Source organism: Neltuma alba, unplaced genomic scaffold, assembly GCF_004799145.2.
Source record: "Neltuma alba isolate B1F8T4 unplaced genomic scaffold, ASM479914v2 tig00010278_pilon, whole genome shotgun sequence".
Taxonomy (NCBI): domain Eukaryota; kingdom Viridiplantae; phylum Streptophyta; class Magnoliopsida; order Fabales; family Fabaceae; genus Neltuma; species Neltuma alba.
Genome location: NW_021635202.1, coordinates 67,047 through 74,814, shown reverse-complemented (window position 1 = coordinate 74,814; position 7,768 = coordinate 67,047).

Below are 7,768 nucleotides of genomic sequence, written 5' to 3'. Positions count from 1 at the left end.
AGCATGTATAGAAATGTATGAGCATGAATAGGAAAGAGTAAGCCCATGTTATGTATGCCAAAGAAATGAAAAGAATTAAAGTAAAGAGATGTTAAGGGATAAAACGTAGGTCCTGGAGCAGTGAGTTTGTAGCTCCAGTTTGACCTACCAAATGAATGAGTTAAGTCACGAGATTTGGTAGACTCATAGTACACATCCCCAGCTTTAAAATGAGAGGTAGATCACATTAATTGGATGTGTACATAAGGAGATACAAATTTCCAAAGTTGAGCCACAGAATTTGGAAGTTCCAGATTTTATGAAATAAACAGTAATATTTATTGATTAAACTGTGCGAATTGGGCAAGGATAAGTCCAATTGGATATTTTTTCCTTAAAGAGCATCGAAATAGCTTTCTATAGAATTTTAGAACACCCCAATACGATTTTTATGGAATTAGTTATGAATTTTTGAAGTTGGACTTATAATCTGGAAATTAAACAGTAAATAGTAATCTGAGTAGTTATGTTGGAATTTTAAATCCACGGGCTTGTGTTATGATCTGCTTGAACCATAACACTTATGAATGCGTACTCTGAGGGGTTAAAGGCAGGACGTTTCACTAATGATCACCTGAAAAATGAGAAACTTAGGACTGACCAAGGGCCAAGCAGTGTAGTAAAGACAAAGGAAGAATAACTTTTGAAGTGAAACTCAAAGAGAGATCGGACTGTCATTTTGAAAAGTTCTGGTCTAGGGAGGGTAAAAGTGGAAACTATCCCCTAAATTCCTAAAAATTTTTGAAATCTCATGAAAAATAAAATAAAGGGTCTAGAATGATATTTTAGACCTAAAAGGTGAACAAAGAGTATAAATAATTTATTTTCAAATTTTTTGTAATTATTAATATTTTTAGCTAATTAAGTGAAAATTAGCCAAAATGGATTATTTTAAATATATAGAGGCCTCAATAATTCATACAAAAAAAATTAGTTGAGAGGTTATTGCAGATTGTAAAATTATTCCCAACCTTTGAAAGTGCAAAAGTGAGCTTTAAAATATTTATGTTGATAAAAGGCTGATTTTGGGAAAAATTTAATAGAAGGAATTACAAGTTAAATTTTGATCTAAGAAAAATTGTTGAACCACTTATTTTAAAGCTAAAAATGAGATCTATAGGCATGTCAAATTTCAGATTCAAATTTGTCCAGTTGCTCAAAATCACGTTGGTCAAACTTTGCTTTCAAAAAGTCAACTTTTATCCCTGTTCCATACCATTCTTGCTTTTTCTTTTTCTTTTCCTTTCATCTAGCTTTTCCCGTCATACAACACATACTTAACAATGATTCCTTGAGAAATTGTTTAATTATAAGGTATCCATGTCATTGGTACATATTTTAGTATAGTCCATACATATACATAGTAATACATAATGTTACGTAATAAATGTCATACATATACAAAGATGGTAAGTAACTTCCATATACTTTTATAACATAATTCCTTCCATTAATATACCATCTCCCTATTCTTGAACATATCCTTTGGGGTTCCTATTGATTAATTATACATTAGGGGGAATGAGATTTCATTAAAATCTCAGTAGCAATGAACTATAATTATCATGTTAATCAATCAATGCATAATGTGATATGTTATCAAACTTCAAAACATCCTCAATTCATATAAAATCATACTATGCATCATATCAAGAGAGGAACATTCACACTTTCACAATGACATATTACCACGCATTTGGTCAAAGCATATAAAATGTCATAAAATCAATAATTACCATAACATAAATTCCTCAATTCAAAGCAACCAAAATAAACACATTAAGCAAGCAAGACAAACAATCAAATTATAAGTTCAATGCTACCTCTTAACCCTTGATGCAATTCGGCCTTCTTAAGAAAATTATACTCTCCTTGAATTTCCTCCATAAGACCTATCAATTCAAGTGTAATTTAAAGCCACATTAACAATTATTCAACTTGAATACAATACTTAACCTTAAACTTTCTTAATTCCCCCCCTTTTTTATTTTTAACACAACTAATCCTCCTTTGATTCCAATATTCTCTTGACTCATTCCTACACAATTTTTCATGTAGAATTCAAATATCCAATCAGATCTTACAAAATCACATCCTTCCTCTTTAATTAGACTTGGCCATATAGGGTAGTATATGTTCTAAAAATTCTATTGTTGATTCCAATTATTTCAAACACTTTTCCTTAGTGTCTCTCTACAACAAAAAAAAAACTTTTGGACTCATTAGAATAATCAAAACACATCAAAACAAACTCCTACCCCAAGATAGCATAGTGGCTGAATTGAACCATTAAGAACCCTATCTTGATTTCCTTCCAAAAATTCAATCCAAACATCAATTAAACATGTAACTCCAAGCCTTAAATCATGGTTTCTATCCTTTCCTAATCATTCTTTATGTTAATAAAAAATGGACAGCATTTTACCCTTAGGAGACAACTTGAATTTTCAACCAAAACATGCTTTAAACTTAACCAAAACAATGCTCAAACTTACCTCAACCAATCCTTGATTAAAGCTCCCCTTAGGTTCTCTATTTTGGCAGAAATATTTGGAAATTAAGGGGGTATTTATAGACAAAAAACTTTGATCTTGCCTCCTCATCAATGGCCGAAATTTGGCTAGTAAAAATGGCTACGTGGCTACCATAATAGGTGATAATGATGAAGCAAAAGATGCATAAAGGGGAATCAAGGAAAGAGGAAAAGAATTGAAGAAAATTATCACATTAAATTGTATGATTTGTATGTTCATGTATGCTATCAATATGCCATTAACGGTACGTGATGTTAAATGATGACGATGGCTTGTATAATTGGCTATGATTCTGCATGGGAATAGTTTATAGATTGATGGAATGGGATTATGCAAGGAAAGAACTAATTAGGAATTATTAATGTAAGTTAGAGAGATAAAGCATCCCTCAAGGAGCCACGAATTAGTGACAGAGTAGAGGTGAAGCAAACAATTGATTATGCCCATGAAATTTGGTATGGTTTAAGCACACATTCTAAGCTTTAAAACAAGTGGTAGATCACTTAAAATGGATGCGTTTGCTAACAGTTATGCTTGATCAAAGTTAGGGTAGAGAAACTAGAACATATAGTTTTGACCAAATGAATAGTAAACTTCAACGAATAAATTGTATGAATTGACAAGGGTTAAGTCTAATTTTATATTTTTTTCCTGTGAAAAATTGAAAGAGCTTCAAATGAAATTCTGAATCACCTCAATATGAGTTTTCTATAATTAGTTATGATTTTTCAAATTGAACTAAAAATCTGAAATTTAATCAGTGAACAGTAACCTGAGAACCAATTGCAAAGTTTTAATCTACGGGCTTGTTTTGTGAATGGCCTGAACCATAACACTTCCAAATGTGTACTCTGAGGGGTTAAAGAAGGATGTTTCACTGAGTACCCTCAGGCTTTAGGCACCAATGAGACCTTATTCATCTCTCATCACATCAGTTCCCAATGCACTTACTAACTATTATATACTCATCTATTTCCACCTAACTCTATCCTCAAGAGGGATCTTGCTTGACATTGATCTTTCGAACTTCCTATATCTTGTCATCATTCACCCTTCATAATCAAATGTTAATCATAACACACTGATCACACTACATAGCAAACATTTAATCCCTTTGTTATATTATACGTGGTTAGGCACATAACCTATTATTAATTCTCAATTCAATATCATCAAATATCTGTTCCTCTTGGGTTACCATCCCTTAGGGATTTCTACATTATTCAAGGATTTAGACAACCCTTATCATCTTGTTCTACCACCTTACCTCTCTTGAGGTCATATCGATCATATGGGATTTGGGTTATCACTCCGTTTTGTTCTAAGATGTAGACCCCTATATTTGATGGGTTGACTACATTCTTAGTCGATTTGTTAGAGTCATATAATAAGGAGCCTGTAAATTAAACTCATTTTTGGCACTACTTCCACCATACTTTCTAATTTCTTATTCCAGGGGAAGTTTATTAATCTCTCTTGGGAAATTCTCTAGACATTCCCTTATCAATAGCATTTCCTCTATGTCTATTGTTATCTCTACCTACACTAAGAGTTATCATATACCTTTAACAATCCTTTCTCAATTATTTCTCTATCCGGGCCTCACTAGTGAAATTCAATCTTATCTTTAGGCAAGAGACAAGTTTCTTGGGAGGGAAAAGTTTAAGCTTGAAATCTTGCAGTCAGGGAGAGCATTATAAAGTGAAAATCAATTCAAGCCAGTTTTCAAATCAATATCACGAGATGGTATGCATATCAGATTAGGGGTAGCATGTCAATACACACACACACACACACACACACACACACCAGATAATACGATTTAAACACACCAAAGGTCACTACTCTAGTGTTAATGGGAGTGAAAATCACACGGCAATGTTACTCGGTGAAACCCAATTTCCATTCATAACCATATGATATAATCAAATAGCTAGCACCCGAATCAAATATACAGATCAAGTCTCAAGTCACCTTGGGCGACTTACTAGCTTCCTCCTGCCCCGAGGGCAACACTCCCTTGTAAAGCGTCCAGGTTTTCTAAATAAAACCATAAATTCTGATTTGTTGTGTATCACTGGTCTTCATGACTTCTCCCATAATTTTCATAAATCCAAGCCTATCTAAAAATGTTTAGTTCTCCTCGGTGCATGCCCTTCTTAGGTTATTACTAAAATTGAAAGCTCCCTCAGTTATCATTCTTGTCACATCCTAAAAATTTTTACCTGGCTATAAGGGATTAAAAATTGGGATGAGGGTCAATGTAGGAACTAGACGGGGAGATGAAACAACTTTTGATGTGAAACCCCGAGGAGGTCCGGGCTGGCATTTTCGTAAGTATCAGTTTAGGAAGGGCAAAACGAGAGAATTTGAGAAAAATTCCAGAAAATCCCTGAAAAATGGGAAAGTGGAGAGTAGGGGTTTTGGAAACTCGGTTGAGGCCCGAAAGGTGAAATTTCGGTGAAAATGAATTATTACGGAATTTCCCATAAATAGAGGTTTTTCAGGAAATTACTGGGAAAATGAAGAAAAATAATTATTTTAATGAGTTAAAGGCCTCAATAAATTTGGGAGATTGATGAAAAATTCATCTAAATGTTTATTTGAATTTATAAAATTGGTTTTAGACCTTGAAAGCTCAAGGATTAATTTTAGAGAATTTATTTTCCCGTAATGACACCGATAAAGGCCTAACCGAGGAAAATTCAAAATAAATACCTAGAGGTGGTGAAAAATTTTGAAAATTTCTAGATCATATTCTCATATTAAAAGGTGAATTATCATGGAGAGAAATTAATTTTTGAATGTCTGAAAAAATTATGAAATGTTACTAGTGAATAGTAACCAATAAAGTTTCTAATTGGTTTGAGATAGTGACTTGGTTTGTGGGCCATCTTTTTGGGCCAACCCAAACCATTTGTGGGGCCCACAATGGACCCTTTAAAGGCCCAATTTCATGCACTTTCCAGATTCCACACCATTTTATTAAATAAAATGTGAAATTAAGGGATATTTTTGTGGAAAAATCTAGAGAAATGCCATTTGTTCAAATCTGAATATTTTTCACACTTGATGGCTGCCACATAACCCCATTGAGCTGTCCCAATTCATGCAAATCAGGAGGGAGAGGGCAGATGGAATTTTTCTATAAATACCCTTTGAAAATACATGAAAAATGTTAGAAAATTGGGAAAAATAAGGGGAAACTCTGACACTGTTCATCTAGCCACACTTGCACGAAATTTTGAGGTGTTTTAGGCAAGAAATCATCCAACCTACTTCAAGGAAACACTAAGGTATGTCCAAGCATCAATATCCCTAAGTTTTACATTGATTAAACAAGGATTTTTGCTTGGAAAAATGCTGGAAAAATCTGAAATTTTCGGTTGAGACATGTGATGCTTAGGAAAGGATAGAAACCTTAATAATCACGTGGGATAAGCAAGATTAAGTGGTGTATGGATTGATTTTTGGAAGAAAGCCAAGTTAGGGTTTTGGTTCTTCATTTTCGTTTTGCACTGTTCATGCAGAAGCAATTTGAGTTTGCTTGATTTGATGATTCCAATAGCTTTAAAACATGTTTTTGTGTAGGGATTCAATGTTGGAAGATGTTTAAAATCATTGGAATCAAAAATAGAATTTTTGGAAGCTTATAGCCCCCTACTCGGCCAAGTGAGGATCATGGGAAAGGATTTTGAATTTTAAAAATATGATTGCACCATTGGATTCCTCATGAAAAATTGTGAAGGATTGGGTCATGAGAAGTTTGATCCTAAAGGAGGAATCATTTTGTTGAAAATCAAAGAAAAAGGGGGGAATTGTTAAGTTAATGTTAAAGTGTTAGAATTAAGTTGTTTTGTGATTAATATGGCCTATGTTTATGCTTGGTTTAATAGGCATTAAGAGGAGAAATTAAGGAGAAGCATTGCTCCTTGGAGGAATTAAGTGGACAAGCTTTGCAAAGGTAGCTTTGAATTATAATTTGATTGTTTATCTTGCTTGTTTGTTGTGATTTGTTGTTGCTTGGATTTGGAGGAACTTTGTGGTGATCTTGATTGTTTGATTGATATTGGTTATGCTTTGGCCAAATGCTTTGTGGTATGTCAATGTGGATGATATGATGTTCCTCTCCTTGCATGGTATTTGGCATGAATTCCTATGAGTTGGGAATGGTTAGGATTGCATGAACATGTCACAATTGAACTTGCATTGATTTACATGATAATTATAATTCATATGCTACTGGGATTTCTTTGAAATCTCATTCCTCCTATGCACTAATTAGGAAATGGACCAAGCATGGATCAAGGCAAGGAATTGGTATTGGGATAGTGGAGCAATATGTAATTAATGTTGTTATGTTATGTTGTGTAAGGTATCATTGAACTTTATGTAATGATGGTATCTAGTTATGGATGATGTTATGATATGTATTATACTTTATTCTCATGCCCTAATGCTAAAGTTATGCATGGTACATTATGGAATGGATGTGGAAAAAGAGAAAGGGGTAATTAGGGGATAGAAATTCCCTAAAAAGTTCCAAATTTGTGGCACATAAAATAATGAGCAATTGTGAGAATCTGGACGTGAAATTTGGCAGTCTAATAGATCTCATTTTTAGCTTTAAATCAAGTAGTAATTCATCAAATTCGGAGTTGTGTGCTAAGAGTTATGCCCTTCCAAAGTTGGGCAAAAATACTGGAAATTCGAAAATTTACCAAATGAACAGTACATTTTGGCGAATTTCCTGGAATTATTCTGGATGGAATTGGACATAATGATTATTTTTCCTCCACAGAACTCTTAGCCAGATTAGTGTGAAAATTGGAACCACTTCATTTCAATTTTTCTAGATTTAGTTATGAATTTTCAAAGTTGGCCCATTTTCGGATGAATAGTGTATGGACAGGATGAACAGTAAAATTCTGAACTTTAAATTTTTCATCCGGAAATGCTGCGAAACACGTTATATTGGTTCCAATTGACGTATAATGGGTTATAAAGAGAGGTGTGACAATTCTTGCCTAAGGTTTGTCAACCCTCGACATTATTCCGGTACGGTCATAATAATTCCAACTACTCTCGGTGACTCAGTAGGCTTTCACTGCCTCATTAATATTCCCTACTTATCTTGGGCTACCCTTTGGCTCTCAGTTTTGGTCCTAAACCTCTAATCACTTTCCCAATGAACT